Source organism: Anopheles funestus, chromosome 3RL, assembly GCF_943734845.2.
Source record: "Anopheles funestus chromosome 3RL, idAnoFuneDA-416_04, whole genome shotgun sequence".
Lineage (NCBI taxonomy): Eukaryota > Metazoa > Arthropoda > Insecta > Diptera > Culicidae > Anopheles > Anopheles funestus.
In genome coordinates, this window is record NC_064599.1 from 21,523,746 (window position 1) to 21,541,957 (window position 18,212).

At 41.6% G+C, this 18,212-nt stretch overlaps 1 pseudogene; it reads right to left on the reverse strand.

The window, feature by feature from the left end:
- Positions 1–59: 59 nt before the first annotated feature.
- LOC125771941 (mucin-2-like) lies at positions 60–17,935 on the reverse strand (annotated as a pseudogene).
- Positions 17,936–18,212: the final 277 nt, after the last annotated feature.

The window sequence follows — 18,212 nt, forward strand, 5'->3', positions numbered from 1 at the left end:
AATGGGTTAACTGCGACAATATGACACACACACAAAAACAAACATACATACAAATATCGTAAAATTATTCACCTTTTCTCTAGTGGTTTCTTTATTCCACAGCTTCTTTAATATCTTTACTCTTCGGGTACTAATTTTCTGCACGATTTTCGAACACACTTCATATATGGAAGAAGAAAAAAACACACACACTCGATCGGAAGAGCAAAAGATCTACATTCTACTGGCCTCTCAACACGGGAATGGTTTTGACTAACTTATTACAATGTTTTATGAGTATTTTCCATACACATTGGTTTTCCTTCCAGTACGATTTTACCGTAATCTAAATTAATCAGTTTTGTTACCAACAAATGAAATGAAACAGGAAGAATTCAAAAACAGGAGAAAAAAAAGATTAGATTGCTTTCGTGGTAGTCTAGAACACGGCGATATTCTACTAGCTATGCCTTAAACTATGCGAAAAACAGACGAACCGATGTTTACCGATGTACACAGCACATACGCGAAAAAAAAAACAAACACAGCAAACACGCTAAACAATAAAGAGGATTAAGGAAAAAGGGCTATAAAACACTAGTTTCTGGCGGGATGGGGAGAATCAAAACAAAAAGGGATCAATATGAAAGGGATCGATAAAGCGTCCTAGAAGTTAAACGGTATGGCTGGCTTAGGGTACGCATAGCCGGTCGTTTCCTCCGGTGGCAGATATTCGGGTGCGGCCGTTGTCCGGACGGTGGTGGTCGGAATCTTTGGTGGCAGTGTGAGTGGGTTGGGTGGTTTCGGATAATCATAACCACAGGTACCGTCCGGATTGAGCTCGGATTCGCTACATCCCTTCACCGTTGTCGTGGTTGGCCGGGGTGTTGTCGTCGTCGTAGTGGTGGTAGTTGTTCGCTACAAGTAGAATTACAAAATTTCATAAGCAATGGGTGAAAAAACTGTACTACTGTAAAACAATTCCGATCATTACCCTCGTTGTGGTCGTTGGTGGAAGATATTCTTGGGGTGGTGTTGTACGGCGCGTAGTTGTAGTGGTCGTTGTGGGTCGTGTGGTCTGCAAAACAAAATGTAAGATTAGTATGCAAATGCATGGCTTTTTTTCTGACGCTCTATCCATCTTACCGTCGTCGGTCTCGGAGTGGTGGTAGTTGTGGAGACACGATTCGGAAACGTAAAGGATTGATCGGGTTTGGGATAATCGTAACCACAGCTTCCATCAGGGTTTTGTTGTGACAACGCACATTTGGTCGTTGTCACTACGCGAGCTGTCGTACGCGTTGTTGGCCTAGTGGTGGTTGTGGTTGTACGGCGTGTAGTCTATAAAGAGATAAAAAATTCATATTACTATTCATTGCAGAATTCTTTCCCATTGCTGTAGTGTACATTAAAAATGATTTTCAATAGCGATGAAAAAAACTATTGCAGATAATTGAATGTAACAAATTTGGCTTGAATGCTAAATTTTATAAGTCATCTAGATAAATGACTCGAAGGCCTACGCAAGTTGGCCAGAACATAACAAAAGGCCACTCAAAACATAACTGTAGGCATTTGATTGATCATTTTTCTGGGTTTTGTTGGATGATTGTCACAACGTTTTGGCCTCAAAATTATTGGAATAAATGCTCCGTTTGAAATTTTCCCTTAAACTTCTGTTTCCGCCGATTTTGTACATCCACTTCTTCACTGGTCGGCCCGATTGCTTCAATCCCCGATTAGGTACGAAGAGCTCATTTTGCTACCGATCTTCTCGACTCTACTGCTCTTGACGGTGATAGATATCTATCTTCCGACGACTTTGGTCTATCTCCTAATAGGAGGTTATTTAATAGATATTAAATCGACTTTTGCCCGGTAGGACACGACCTGTCTTACTATGTAAAATCTCTTCGCTCCGGTATGACACTTGATTTTTTTTTTAACGAAACTACGAAAGGAATTGCCTTACCGTTTCGGCAATGGCTCCTACAAATAAACTAAAAATTTTGTCAAATTTTGCCCTTAAACAATGCGATAGCTATAAAAAACGACATAACGCTTAATATGCCACTAGGTGACAGAGAATTCGTATGAAAATTGCATAAGCTATAACTCACTGTTGTCGTTGGACGCGGGCGGGTTGTTGTACGCAGTGTCGTAGTGGTTGGCGGTAGATACTCCACAGCAGGTGTTGTTCTTCGTGTCGTCTAATAAGTAATTGAAATGGGTGTTTTAAAAAGAAAATTCTATTTGTAGCATAAATGCACATTACCGTTGTTGGGGGGCGAGTGGTGGTGGTTGTCGTACGGCGTGTCGTTGTAGTCGTTGTGGGTCTTCGGGTGGTTGTAGTCGTTGGTGGTAGATATTCCTGAGCAGGAGTCGTTCGACGTGTGGTCTAACATCAATAAACAAATATTAAAATATATTTTCAAATAAGAGTCACACAGCAACAATGTTCGTACCGTTGTTGTTCGTGGTGTGGTAGTAGATACACGGTTTGGCAAAGTAAATGATTGATCCGGCTTTGGATAGTCGTATCCACAACTGCCGTCAGGGTTTTGTGACGAAACTGGACACTTTGTTGGTCTTGTTGTCGTTCTACGGGTAGTAGTCGTGAGTCTGGTAGTAGTTGTAGGCCTTGTGGTGGTGGTCGTACGGCGTGTGGTCTAAAAAAAAGCATGCAATACAGTTAGGAGTGTATAAATAAATAAATTAACTTAATTTTATATTACCGTAGTGGTTGGGCGGGTCGTCGTTGTCGTTGGACGACGTGTAGTAGTTGTCGGAGGTAGATACTCTTGGGCCGGAGTTGTCCTGCGCGTAGTTGTCGTAATTGGTCGTGTGGTCTGTGAATAGAATAAATAGAAATATGAAAAATACATTTCAAACTAAATCCTTTTCCAAATAGATCATTTAGCTAACCGTAATTGGTCGTCTGGTGGTCGTGGTAGACACTCGGTTAGGCAAAGTAAATGAATTATCCGGTATCGGATAATCATATCCACAGCTTCCATCGGGATTCTGTTGCGACAGCGGACACTTCGTTGTGGTTACGATTCTTTGTGTTGTCCTTGTCGTGGGCCTTGTAGTAGTTGTGGTTCTTCTGGCGGTCTGTGATGTAGAACAAAATACATTAAATTACCTCTAATACTTTAAAGATCAATTCGGCATTCACCGTTGTCGTTGGACGAGTAGTGGTAGTTGTGCGCCGCGTTGTTGTTGTCGGCCTAGTTGTCGTTGTTGTGCGACGAGTTGTTGTCGTTGGTGGAAGGTACTCCTGGGCAGGTGTGGTTCTTCGCGTTGTCGTTGTAATACGGCGAGTTGTCTGCAGATCAACAAACAGTATTAGTATTCATTTTTAAAGTTACATCCTTTTACCCATTACAACGTACAGTGGTTGGTCGGGGTGTTGTTGTTGTCGATACACGATTGGGCAGTGTGAAAGATTGATCCGGTTTTGGATAATCATAGCCACAGCTTCCATCTGGATTCTGAGCTGATGGAGCACACTTCGTAGTCGTTACGATACGCTGTGTCGTTCTAGTTGTTGGGCGTGTAGTAGTTGTTGTTCTTCTTGTGGTCTAAAACACAAAAAAAAACATAATTTAATAATCGGAACTCATATATTGATAATTTTAACTTATCCACTTACCGTTGTGGTTGGACGAGTTGTAGTTGTTGTACGTCGTGTGGTAGTTGTTGTTGGTCGTGTCGTTGTTCGGCGTGTGGTCGTTGTTGGAGGCAGATATTCTTGTGCCGGTGTAGTCCGACGAGTGGTCTACAATTGTAACAAAATTGTTAACCATTTTCTTTGTAAGCATTTCACACTTCCTTACCGTCGTTATTGGTCGGCGGGTTGTGGTCGTAGAAACTCTGTTCGGTAGCGTAAATGATTGATCCGGTTTTGGATAATCATAGCCACAGCTTCCGTCTGGATTTTGAGATGAGGGAGGACACTTTGTCGTCGTTACAACGGGGCGCGTCGTTGTTCTTCGTGTTGTTGTGGTTGTTGGGCGTGTTGTTGTCGTTGTGCGACGAGTTGTCTGATTAGAAAAAAATGAAAATTTTTACATAAGGAAATCTTTCCTTGTTAACTCTTTTGTTAGTAAATTTACCGTCGTGGTGGGACGCGTGGTAGTCGTTGTACGCCTTGTTGTAGTCGTAGGAGGAAGATATTCTTGTCGTGGTGTTGTTCGACGTGTGGTGGTCGTTGTGGACACACGATTTGGCAGTGTGAATGACTGATCGGGCTTTGGATAATCATAGCCACAGCTACCGTCAGGATTCTGTTGGGAAGGAGCACACTTTGTCGTCGTTACGATCCTCGGTGTGGTTGTTCGACGGGTTGTTGTAGTTGGAGATGTCGTCGTAGTAGTGCGACGAGTTGTCTATTTAAGAAAAGATAAGTTTAGAGAAAACGAATACGAATTATTTAAGTAAACTATTAATACATACCGTTGTTGACGGCCGTGTTGTTGTTCGCCTGGTAGTTGTCGTAGGAGGAAGATATTCCTGAGGTGGCGTTGTTCTACGCGTTGTTGTTGCACGACGAGTGGTCTAACAAAAATAACATTAATTGTTTAATTAATTAAAATTAATTTAAAGTATTATGCAAATCACATACCGTTGTGGGTCGAGGCGTTGTAGTGGATACACGATTTGGCAGTGTAAAGGATTGATCCGGCTTGGGATAATCATAGCCACAGCTACCGTCCGGATTCTGGGCGGAAGGAGCACACTTGGTTGTCGTCACTATGCGTTGCGTTGTTCGCGTAGTTGGTCTCGTAGTGGTGGTCGTACGACGCGTGGTCTAGTAGGGATGTAAAATGAAGCATAACATTAAGCATAATTATAAATTCAACGTGGTTTATTCAAAAAAGCAACAAAAAAAACTCACCGTCGTTGTTGGCCTTGTGGTGGTTGTCGTCCTACGGGTTGTTGTCTAAAAGATAATGTAAAACACAAACCGAAGGTATTATTAGATTATCATAAAGTTTCCCGACGGTTATAAAATCACTCCACCAAAAAAAAAACCGGCACTGTTTCAGCACAAAATTTTTAAACGTGAAGATCCAAAAGCACGACAGTTCCTAAATCGCCAAATGTCCAAGAACCTTTATCTACCATCAATTGGAGCTATTTCGTTTGTTTCGTTACCAAAACAAGTGTTAATATATTCACAATTCAATCGCCAACTGGTCTTCATGAAACTCGTTTGGATTGATTAATGCCACAAACTACTTGCCATCGCTATACGAAGGGCACGCAAAACGATTCCATTTGCAAAAGCTAACCAAAAACAATTTGAATTTGAATTTGCTCACATACCAATGGATGGGTTTATGGAATTCATTGAAAAAATGACCAAAAAACAAATAAACCCTTATTTATTTGTTCTGTCGATCCAGGGCTGCCATACAAAGAAAACCGGAAGTCACTATTGTCAATACGTTTCGGAAGAAGTGTAAAATTGTGTACCGTACAAGAGTGGAAGTAAATACAACTGTTTGCTGTTTGTAAACACCTTTATACCTAGACCGAATATTAATCAAAAGAAGGGCTGTTTTAAATATTCCTACCGTTGGTCTTTGCGTAGTGGTCGAAACACGATTCGGAAGGGTGAAGGACTGATCTGGCTTCGGATAGTCGTAGCCACAGCTGCCATCAGGGTTCTGTGCCGATGGTGGACATTTAGTGGGCGTTGGACGCGTGGTTCTGGTAGTTCTTTGTGTAGTCTGCAATGAAATGATGATGTCGTAACTTTCGGTAAATATTGACCAAACGGCGTTGTTAAAGAGCGCACAAACGATCGTACCGTAGTGATAGGCCGTCTGGTTGTTGTCCTGGTAGTAGTGGACACACGGTTCGGTATGGTAAACGATTGATCTGGTTTAGGGTAATCATAACCACAGCTACCGTCAGGATTTTGGGCTGACGGTGGACATTTGGTCGTAGTGAAGACACGCGGGGTAGTTGTTCGACGCGTTGTCGTTGTAGGTCTGGTGGTGGTGGTTGTTGTACGACGGGTGGTCTAGAAATAGAAAAGGTCAAATCAAGATATTGCTATATTGCTGCAAAAAGTCCACAACAAACAAGAATCATTTTAAACAGTGCAAAATTACCGTAGTCGTGGGACGGGTAGTTGTTGTCGTTCGACGGGTAGTACTCGGTGGGAGATATTCCTGCACAGGAGTAGTTCGGCGAGTAGTCTGCAAGAAAAGGGCAGAAGATACAGTTGAAATTAACGACAATTGTTCCCATATTACTGACAAGTTTACATTCCAACTTACCGTTGTTGTCGGACGCGTCGTCGTTGTCGTTCTTCTCGTTGTGGTAGTTGTAGGACGAGTAGTGGTTGTTGTCCTTCGGGTAGTCTACAACAAGAACAGTATCAAAATAAATTAAAAAAAAAGTAAAATTTGGCATGAAAATGATCGTCTTACCGTGGTTGTTGGTGGCAGATATTCATTGGGCAGTGTAAAAGATTGATCCGGCTTAGGATAATCGTAGCCACAGCTTCCATCCGGATTTTGGTCCGTTACCGCACACTTGCGAGGTGTCGTGGGCTCCTCAAACGGTACCTTTGGTTTGTCGTAATGGTAACCATCATCCTGCAGGATATTGTTGCTCGAGTAACCACCACGCAGTAGCGTCGAAATGTCGGCCCTTGCCGTTCCAACGGCTAACAGCACACCAAACAATATGGTAGTGCTCTTCTAAGGATGTAAAAAAGAAGATGCACAAGAGAAGTTAGCATGTAATAAATTAATGACCTACAAAATTACCCAATCCCTACACACAACTGATCGGTCGGTAGCTAACGATCAGTAGCTCGTCTATCAATAAACACATCTGAGATTCGCCAGTATACAAACACCCTCCCAAGTCAAGGGTTAACTCGACCAATCCGGTCCAAAGGCCCCAATGATTAATCGACCCAAGCAACGATCTGCAAAGTCATTCAGAAACGGGGCAAACATCTCCTGAAGCGCCGACCCGAGGTGTTAAATCATAGTACGGGAAGGTTACGTCTGGGGGACATTGAGGACATGCGGGATGTCAACCGGGCCGAGCCATTTGTAACGCACCGTTGACAGGTTCACATCACATCGATAAGGAAGATACGTACATACTCGGTATGATGGCACACGCGACGCGTTTAACGCTGCCGTTAACGACCGTACTGTATGGAGTTTACAACTTCGTTCTCACTTTTACCCACTTCTTCCGGTGCTCCTTCACTTGAGCTCTCGGTGAAGTTTTGCAGAGAGCTCACACCGAAAGGCTAAACGTCAAGGTCTGTCAAGGTCCACGCGGCAAGGTTCTACCGTGACGCAAGGAGCGTCACTATTTGTCTAATTTACGATCACCTACATATAGCTTCGGCTGGTTTTGATACGATCCAACACTCCTCCAGCGCCTGGGTGCGTATTTCGATTTGTGGCGCTATCTTCGAAAAGCCAACCCCTGAAACTGACTTACCGAGCACTTACGGTTCAACTACGCGGTGGTCGTTTGTTTCCCGTTTTTTTTTTTCGTTTGCGTCCACTTCCACACACGGAATGAAATTAATTTGCTCAAGGTCCATCACATACCTTTAGTGACGGTTGGAAGGATGACACGGTTTCACCGTTTGCCGATCGATCCTTCGCGTGGCACTTACTTTCGATTTCCCCTCTATCGCGTTCTGATCGTCTGAGCTCGTTTCATGGAATGATCGATTGTGTAATGGTTCGTGTACGTTTGCGAACTTATTTGCAATCCTGAAAGAATCCCACACGAAGGTGCCCGCAGACGCGAACGTAGGTGATCTTTATCTTTACTTTGTATATCGCTAATGAGTGTTTTGCGTTTTTCTTCCAGCGAACTCTTTCTGTACTGGCTTTGAACGAAGATATATCGACCGGTGGGAAATGTATTGCTAATTAGAATTCATTGTTAAACAAACGATTGGTGGAATAATTTGCTAATGAAGAATATTGGAATATTGGAAAGAATTGTTTACTTTCGTTGTATTGATCAACCTCGTAACGATCGTCGCATCATCTCGTTACTTTGTATCAGAGTTCTTAGACATGTTTTAAAATTTGTGAATGTTTAAATGTTTAACCTTGTTAGTAACTAGCCCATACCTAACAGCACATGTACTATTCATTAAAGACGCCCTCCATAAGATGCTAGTCGGAATCTAATTCCACTCCTGCTGATGTTTGATTAACATTTAATTGCTATTAATTTTGATTAATAATCGTCATCTAAGAGATGAGTCCGAACACCTTGAAGTTTCCACGCTGACCTACATATCGACGATAACAGCATACATACGGTAATACTGCTGTGAAAACGTGTCCACCATTGATAATGATGATGGTGATATTAATCAAAGCAACAGCGTACGCGATCGTAACAGATCGTGGAAGCAGAAGAGTTAAAGAATGTTCTTGCTGAAGCTTATTGAATACTGAACGATGTTACTGTCTTACTGTTTACCAGACTTTGATTTCTTCCTTCCTAACAGCAACCTTGAAGTTTTGCAGAAAAGCATTAGATATCATCATGTTTGTAGCTTGCCATTCCGACTGGTTCTCCTTACAAACGAGTAGATCACTCATTTATTTATTCAATTATTATCAGTTCCACCGAGCAGAAAACAGCTGACGTTACTGATGTAAAGGAAAGGTTATTTTATTCCAGTAGCCACAACTATAATGCCGTTTTGTCGCACCTAACCGAGACAAACCACTAACGCTGTTCCATTCTCTTTCATATGATCGCACGAAATCTCACCTCCAAACATGCTTGTCAGCGAAGATTCATCAGACAACCCGTTCACCCGTACTGCTCAACACAGCATACAGTGCCGAGAACATTAACAGTGCACGGCAACAACAATAACTAATTACTTTCGATTATCGACCACTTATGAATAGCAAACAGATGCCCCGAGCGAAGCTACTCACACGGTGAACGAAATTGTGGAAAATAAGGCGCAAGATGGGAAGCGATGGGAGCGACACCGAAGGGTCACAAGTATTAATGTACACACACGCAAATGTCGCACGGTCGGGTTCGGGCAGTTTGCCGGCAATACAAAAAACGGTTCTGCCCGATGCTCCGTAGGTGTCATCAAGTACGTGTAGTACATGAGCGTCCAAAAGCCGTAATCGTACGACCATCGTTCACATAGGTGTTGTTCTTGCCGAAAGGTATGCAAATAATGACCCACTTCTGGAATGATTCTACGAGTATGTCTTTTTTCGAGAGGAGGAGACAATGTTTGCCTTTCCATTCGTTTCCTTCTCCCTCTCTAGCTTCAAGCAATTCTTGGGGGGGTTTTTTAACATCCCACAACCATATAACAGAAGAATTCTCAAGGATAGATATTCTAATTTTGGGTTAGTGTGTGATAATGATTAGCGAATACTTGACGAAAGCTAAGAGAATCATATTCTGAGAATTTAGAATAAAACATACAAATGTGTCCAAGTTTTAGATTATCTCGCGACATTAAATTTCATTATGAAAAAAAACACATGGAATTAACAAAACCGAATTTCCCGTGCTGTAATCTCTTTTACTTCGCAATTAACCCCATTAAAAAACGAAAGATTTCAACGTTGCCTAAAGCGACGAACCCAACACTCACGTAGTGTAGTACAAGACACTTACATTTTTTTTCTTTTTTGTTGGGAGATGTTACATAAAATAGTAAATCACAAAAAAAAATGAAATTGTCTAAGTCTTAATGAATAAGAGTTTCCTGCCCAAAAAAAACACGATTTGATGAACACTCTTCTAACAGCAAGCAAGCAAATAGGACACTATCTGCACTATTTCAAGCTTAAGGTAGTGACCACTATTTCAACAATCTGTTATGACAGGGAGTTAATGACGATCATTCTAAGGTTGCATTAATTCCATGCAACCATTATGCGATCTTGAACATCCCCAATATGGAAACTAAAGGATGCAACGAATTAGATGCTCTGGGTAGACGATTTTTTTTTTCGCTTCTGTCTCTCATATTCAACCTCGAACGATAATTCCATGTCACACAGCTAGCACCGTATGGAACAAACCGTTCAACCGCTGTACGCGCACATACGGTAATCGCATACAGAGAATCGTACAGGACATAACCACCTACTCGTGGCTAACCTTCCCATCGAATAGCTCTACCTCTGCGGCATGCTGCACAAGGTCACATCCTGCAGTGGATAATCGGTTAACCCCGTACCGTACTAAGAAACAAGCGAACAGCAAACACTGAACGAAAACCAGTTAATATAACGATCATCATCTTTCGATGTCGCAGCCTCACTAAAGATGATGCTCGTTACGCAACCAAACCACGACACGAACGCATTATAACTGGTTCGACAGGGCTGCGACGCGTTCGGCAGATCGACCCTCGAAGGGCACAATGGTTTCGATTCGGTGACTGTCAATCCCTCACCCACTAGACTGCGCTTGTACGGTGAAAAGAGATGTAGACGAGTAGTTTGCCTTCTAAATCGTTGGAATAAAAAATCGATTTCCGATAAAAGTCATCGTTCAAATTGATTCTTCATTAGTAAAAGCAGTAGGTACACTACTACACACTTCTGCTCACCAAAATATGTTATTCATTCGGTTTGATTAAAGATCCATTCATTTTGTCTCATTAGGTTCTGTTTTCCTTACAACCCCAAACAGCATATCTTAATTTAACAAAATAAACTTTACCGTTTCTCATAATGGTCATCCGAAATGGGCGTTTCTCACCACAACTCGATCACCTGAGGCATGATCGCGATCATGCGAGATAAAAAGACATTAAGCTAATGATCGTCCAATACGCCTAAGGCGCTCTAAAAATTAGATAAAATAATCTTGTACAAAAAAAAACACAGCTCAACCTTTTGTCTTCACGCTTGATTGAAGTGCTATTTTACTGATGACAAAAACTCGTCTCAAGTGGACAACTTTGCACTGTACGGTTCGGTCGGATAAAACCGTCCTTCGGTCAATTGAGTTCCGTTTTGTCCCGTGCTCAAGACGGATGACAGAATTTACCATCTACGGACACTGTTTGGGCCGCTTGGGGCGTTATACAGCGTCTTAGAAGAAGACGCGTGTTGTGCATTATTTGTTTGCCCGATTTTAACTCGACCGTGATCATATAGCTCGGATCGACCTACGGGTTGAAATTAACACGATTTGAGTACGCGGCCACCAGGTGGAGGAAGAAATAGATCCGGTGGTCGAGTGGCGATGATACCGATTCAAGGTCACCACCGGTAGAGATGCTAATGGAATTCTCAAGTATGTTATGATGCTTGGTGATAGCGTCCTCATGGGTAGCCCTTTCCCTTTCGATCGATATTTAAACCATGTTGAGGTAAAGTTGAAAAAGCTCTTTAAAAAAACAGTCAAGTTATGAAAATTGTGAAGAGCAAGAGAGTGAAATTTGAGATAATAAATTTTTGGTTACAACTTTTGTAAATAATATAACCTTTACTACATTATACACCAAATAAAAAATTGCATAAAATAAATAATTAAAAATATATCTTTTTTAATTATTCTAACCAATATATAACTAATATTCAAATAAAAAAAAACAAAAGCTATGTAATAAAAACCTCATTTAATATGCACAAATTCACAATTGTAATTAGAACTAATTGCATAGCCCCACGATATCATCTCAATTCACATTGTTTTCCCATTAATCATGTTTCTTCCCTTTCTTGCATCCAAACAGCTTCTTTACAGTTTAGGAAACTTCCCTTTCCATCTCACTTTTTTTCCTCGCTCGTGTATCTAATCATGCGACAAACAAATCGCACCTTTTCAGTTACGGTCATTGGTCAAATTACGACACGCAACATCACCCTTCACGCCACACATTCCGACGACAAATTGGTGAGACGCTTTGCTATCTTAATTGAATTATCTAAAAGAACTCACACGACTCACACTGGCGCAATGGTGCTGCTGGAAAAGCTGGAACGGAAGGTGAAGGTTTCCTTCCACTATCGGTGCTTGTGCTTGTCAACTCGGTCTGTGTGGAGCAAGAGTCACACAACACGCAACCAAACATTAGCGCCACAAACTACCGATCTCACATAGGCGCACTCCGGAACACATTTAGCGTATTTTTTTCCGGTCGCTTTTGGTCTAAGCGACAAAATTGCGCAGAATGGATTGCCACCTATCTACACCCTTGTGCGCTTAATCTTTGTCACCTTTTGACATGATAGGTTGCTCGGTGGTCTGTTGAAGGGAGAGAGAGAGAGAGGGTGAGGGAGGGGAAAAAATGGGACCACCAAAATGGGAGCTTTGCACAATCGCATCTGCAGCCCAAGCGAAAGAAAAAACCCACCATCATTTATCGGGCTAGTAGGTTACGAGAGGAAACACATCCACATGCCCAGTGGCTGCACAAGATGAAGAAGTAAAAATTGCATCTGCACCGGGTGGAGTTGAATGTAATCGCGTGGGAAACATTGTCACCATCGTCGTTGACGGGTCAACAAGATGCGAGCAGAACAGTGTCATGGTCCAGCCCTGCAGGTTGTACTTTTGTTCCCGAATTCGTTAAATAGTATGCATTCCTTTAATATATTTGTACAAATACCCCTTCTTAAAGATCATAAAATTAAGTTTTTTTTTCGAAAAAGGATTGACATCCGACACCATGTCTGGAAAAATGGCATTGCCGAAAGACTCAAACGTTGTGACAAATGTAGCAATACTGTTTAATGATCAATTGGACAGCCAATAAAAGATCGTTACTGGAACGATCTACAGTAAACGCTTTGACACCACACACCTTGACATGAAAGTAATCGATTGCAAAGAATTTTGAAAGAAACAAGGACCACCAAACGAAGAAAGCTATCTAATCTAATAGGTTTTTCCGTTTACTTCTCCACTGACGAAAAGAACGAATAAAATTAATCAGCAGCCATACATATTTTGAAGCTTCTAGCAGGTGAAACCATCGCACCACAAAGTTCGACGACCCGCACAGAACGATCGCGCCTTAAAGCACATCTGACGTCAACGAGAGCGTTAAAGTTTAATGCGATTTTGCATGCACAGGTTGCTGGCCACATGTTTGGTGTAGATATAGCAATAACAAAAAAAAAAACAAAAAGCCACACATAACATTTACACAATTATTTGACAAACAAGCCGCTAGCAAATTCTTGTTTTTCTAAAGTTACCCCCGCCTTATCCCGCACGGGAAACGAGCGAAAGAGCTAAAGTAAGTTAACGATCTTTCTTTATTCGAGGTGTGTGCTCATATTCTTGGCTTAAGCTTTACCGCAGCTAGATCGCCGTTTTTTTGTTGTTGTAAGAGATCGCTTCCTAGGATAATAGGATTAGTATGCCGACATACGCTTTTATGAGCGATCGTGCCGATGGAATCAAGTGTAGGAATGAAAAAATAATGCCAGGAGCTATGATTTACATGAAATTGGTCTGAGAATGATAAAAGGAAATTGAAACACATGGGAATAAAAACTCCAACGGTGGTATAAATTCCGTTGAATGTAATTAAAGTGATTTGAATACTTACAACCTTGAGGAATCCTATCATACGAATGCCATCATTAAATGTCTTTTGTTACTTATTGTTTGCTTTCTATCCTGTTCGGGAAATGAAGTCACATCAAATAGTCTTTAATAGATATTTAAAATCTTAATTTGTAGAATTGCACAAGAATGACTCACTCTCTATCTCTCTCCCTTTCTCTTATCGAACTGATGTATTGTTGATTGCAAATAATCATTATTGCCAATGTAATGTATTGTATTGAGATTGTTGATGTATCAGCTGTATGATTCACTACTCAACAAGTTGCTATTTGCATTTTTGCAATCATCCTCTTGAAAGCACTTCATTGTTAGCTCATTCAGTGCTATCAAATTATTATATACGATCTTCCTTTCAAGTACGAATTTGATGATTGATCGTTTCCGAACCAATATCTAGTGACAGCTTATTATTTATTCTGTCAAATTTAATGATTTTTTGCTACAGTTTTACATTGTGCTTTTGTATAATATGACATTTAAAAAGATCATAATTTTATTTTATGAAATTTTACATATTTATAATGATGTTTATCTGATTTTCGTTTAAAGGTTCTGCTTGAATTTAGCTAACTTCAAAAGATCCAAAACATTCATACTCAATAGAGCGCTCTACATCTATTTCATCTAGCCACTGTTAACCTTCAAAATGCATTACAACATATGACACGATAAGACGGTTGCAACACGCGCAGCCCTACCGCAGCACGACACATTGTTTAGCGTCTGTTCATCATCGCGATGCTGAGGCTGATTGACAAAATCGAGATTCCATCGGCACATAAACATCACACACCAGTTCAGTCGTCAAAATGTCGATAATTATTATCGGAGACACTCATAAACAACACCCCAACAGCCGAATACGACCTTAACTCACTGACTCGACATGCAGCGACCATCCTGCGGGGCATTGCGAACGATCCAGTTTCGAAAATCATTCACCAATGAAAACAAAAGTCTCCCAACCGGTTGTTTGGATGGCGCGGTAGGACGTACATTTCAACCTGTTTGTTGGTCGGGCATGGGGAGATGTCACAGTGACCTATCCGATCTATCACAACCCCTCTTCTGCTCAGTGATCTTCCCCTTGGCAGCCTTATTAGCATCGGTAGATATACGGGAGGTGTGCGATCTTCATGTGATCTTCCGAGCATAGCTGTTTCAGTGTCAGTGCATCGCTTCTAGTCGTTCATCCTAACCGTTATATAACCGAATCTGCACTGATTTTAGTTCGCTTTTTTGAGGACGGTTCGCAGCATATTCAGGTTTGGTGAACTGTTAACCGACTTGTTGCAATCTTGTGGCGCAGGCAGTTATGAATCCCGAAGTTGCTATTGAGTTTTTGGGGGAGAAATGCAACGACATGTCTGGGTCATTCTCCCACATCAAATCAAGCCACTGCAAACACTGGCGATACTATGGTCGGTTACTAGGGCACATAAAAGACCCTCCGTTGATAACAACTCAAACCACGTGGGGTGGGAGTCACTCCTTCGAACCGGCTGCAAGTGGGAAAACAAGCATTAGCATAACCAAATATCAATCATCCATATTTATGAGCCAACATGCACCGCCAACATTATAAGCCTCGTTGTCCAAAAATCTTCATCAAGCGATTTTGTCCCTCTATCAATTTTGCGCTCGGCACCTCCAAGCGGAAAGCATAGAATAGTGTTTTTGGGGTGACAAATCGCAGTGCTTAGTTTTTATGTTTTTTTTTTATTTCTTGACCTACGAGTACGCAAGAAAACTGTCCACTCACAGTAGTTGTTCGCAAATCCCCCCAAAAACGTTGTCAACTGATGCAAACTCAAAATGATAATGAAGTTTCCATGTTTCGTTCCTTTTCGTTTGCTCTAGTGGCCGTGCGCCCGTGCTGCGAAAGAAGATCATATATTTCGCATTCCACCCTCTTACGTGTGTGGGACGTGCGAGGGGTCCACATAGAAACTACGTTGGGTGATTGTGTGCATCGTGCAACATTACTCGTCCACTTGCTGCTTTTGTTTTTTGTCACCACACTTTTGACGTTTTTCGAATCAGTTTCGGTCCGACCGGTCCGGGGTCGGTTGATCAAACAATGAGCTCGTTATGTATTTTACCACTGTACACAGTACAAAACCGTTCGTTTAAATCAGCACGATACAGTTGAACTAGAAGATCGCGAAAGAGAAGTAGCGAACGTTGACAATGGAGGAAATACACTTAAAAGGGGCTGGTTGGAGTTTTTAGGAGGAAAATTAAACAAAACCTTCTCAAACCATCTCAAAAGCGAACTGTTCGATATGTGGGGGGGAAGGAATGCAACCTCCGCGAACATGTATGCCATAGTTAGATAATAAGGAAGTATTTTGATATGATAAACCAAACAAAAACGAAACCATTTCGACATCATTTTTTTGTGGAATTTTGGTAAATGGGAATAGTAGACCAAACGACTATGCAAAATTTTACTCTTCGTCCACTGATGTTTTAACATATTTTATAAAATAAAAGTACATAAATTATTGTGTATACTTGAGAATCAATTTTTAACGAACAATTTAAACTATTTTAATATTTAACTTTTGTTCATTGTAGTATCTAAGAAGAAAAAAATCTAGAATAGTAGTAAACGATTTCATTCGTAAACTAATTTAGTGCCAGAATAAGATTTCAAAACACTTTAAATGTAACAAGTAATATCAAAAGCTTTACGGGACACATTGTTTTTATCGTAATTAAAACAATCGACTCTAATGAATACCATTTCGCTTCATATGAAGAAATGTTGTTACCTCCAGACCACATCTACGCATTATTAGCTGTGACGAACTTCGAACTTGACTAATTTGCTAATTAACACACTTGTGAACGCGAAAATCTTCCCAAGAATTCCTTAGCAGAGTGTTGTACGATCCTCCGACTCATCATCATCTACAATGTTACAACTTTCCCTCCACTGGAGACTGTGAATCACTTCAAGGATTCTTTATCAGCAAACAACTCTCCATTCAAGGTGTTGTATTAAATTAGAAATTAGAAAATTCCCCACAAACCATTGACTCATCGCCATGATGTCCTGATGGGTTTGAGATTCTACCAGCAAATCATCATTCACGTGTTTGCCATTCATCGTTCTACAAAAAAAAACAGATGGTACGTAAAGCTGCTGTTTTGTCTCAATCAGAACAATCCTTTGCTTCTTCGTTCGTGGAAGCTACGGAAGATAGTACAAGAGTACGGTTTTCTCTTGCGCACAATCTGTAGTAAATCGAAGCGCAATACATTTGCATAAACAACACATTCACCGTAAATCATGACAATTTATCCATCAGTTTTATCTATATACGTGCTGAAGGAGACGCTCTGGCTGCAACCCCTTCAGCAGCAGTAAACCCAGTGGCCAGTAATGACGGTTTCGGTTCTCTAGCATCGACCAAGTGTCTCCGGTCGACGCCAAACGCCAAGTCAGATGATCCGCAAGGCGATATAATGAGTAGAAGTCGTCACGAAATATCAACATTCTTCCCTTCACAAACGAGCTGACAGATCACCAAGAATCGGCGATATATTCTACTAAGCACAGACAAAACACAGCACAGAGCACACACACACACACACACACATGTACAAATGTACGCACGCGCACGCATTCCACAAAGGCCTTCCTACTCGGACATCGTGTCTAGCATCCGCGATGCGATGTGTGAGAACGCAATTCCCGGTTTGGAATCGGCGCCCAAGACGATGGTACGATCCTGGAGATTGGGGACTCGCACTCGGGACGTGTCCTGGGTTTCATGTCACAGGATTGACTCACTCTCTGAATACCACCCAAAAGGCCCGGTAACGTAATCCTCCTGTAGATGACATCCTCTTCCACCTTAACACTTGAGTAACATGAGCACGAACGGCGGACGTGCTCGACATACGCGTGCCACCTTCGCGCCTTTTAAACATCATTTTTCATTCTAAGTGACTTAAGCGATCACCGTCCACCCAGCACAACTCACCATTTTAGAGCACACGGCAGCACTAGGTTTTTGGTTGGGATGTTCACAACAGAGACTCTTTTGATCCTCCGAGAAAACAATTTTAATCCATAAAGTTAACGTCTCTCGTGTACGGCTACAATACACTACACAAGGATGGCACCTGTTTCTAATAATAAGTACTAAGTTCTATCACGGTTACACCTGGCAGTGTTGTTCTTTACAAACGAAAAAAAATCACTTTTTATAGCAACATTTACATCACTAGCTTCGGGCACCGACGGCGAGCGCACGAGATGTCCCCACGCGCGGAGTTGGACACGAAGAACGATCCAAAACGCGCCAAAATCCACAGCGGACTGAAATGCGCTGCGAATTTCAAAGGCTTATTTATACGCGCCATCCCATCATCTGCGGTACCGCGACGGGAGATGACGATCTCTCACCATGGTGAGCAGATGCGGCTCAGCCGTACGTTGTAAAGCGTGCGTGCTGTGTCGCGCGACATGATCCGTTGTAACACATTCCGGCCATAACGAAAGCTCTTTAGTCGATTGTCGTTTTTTATTACTAAAGAATAGCAAAAGTGATGAATTTTGCATTTATGTTGCATAATTTCAATAATTAGTATTACAGTGAAAAATGCCCTATCAAATATAGGGTATA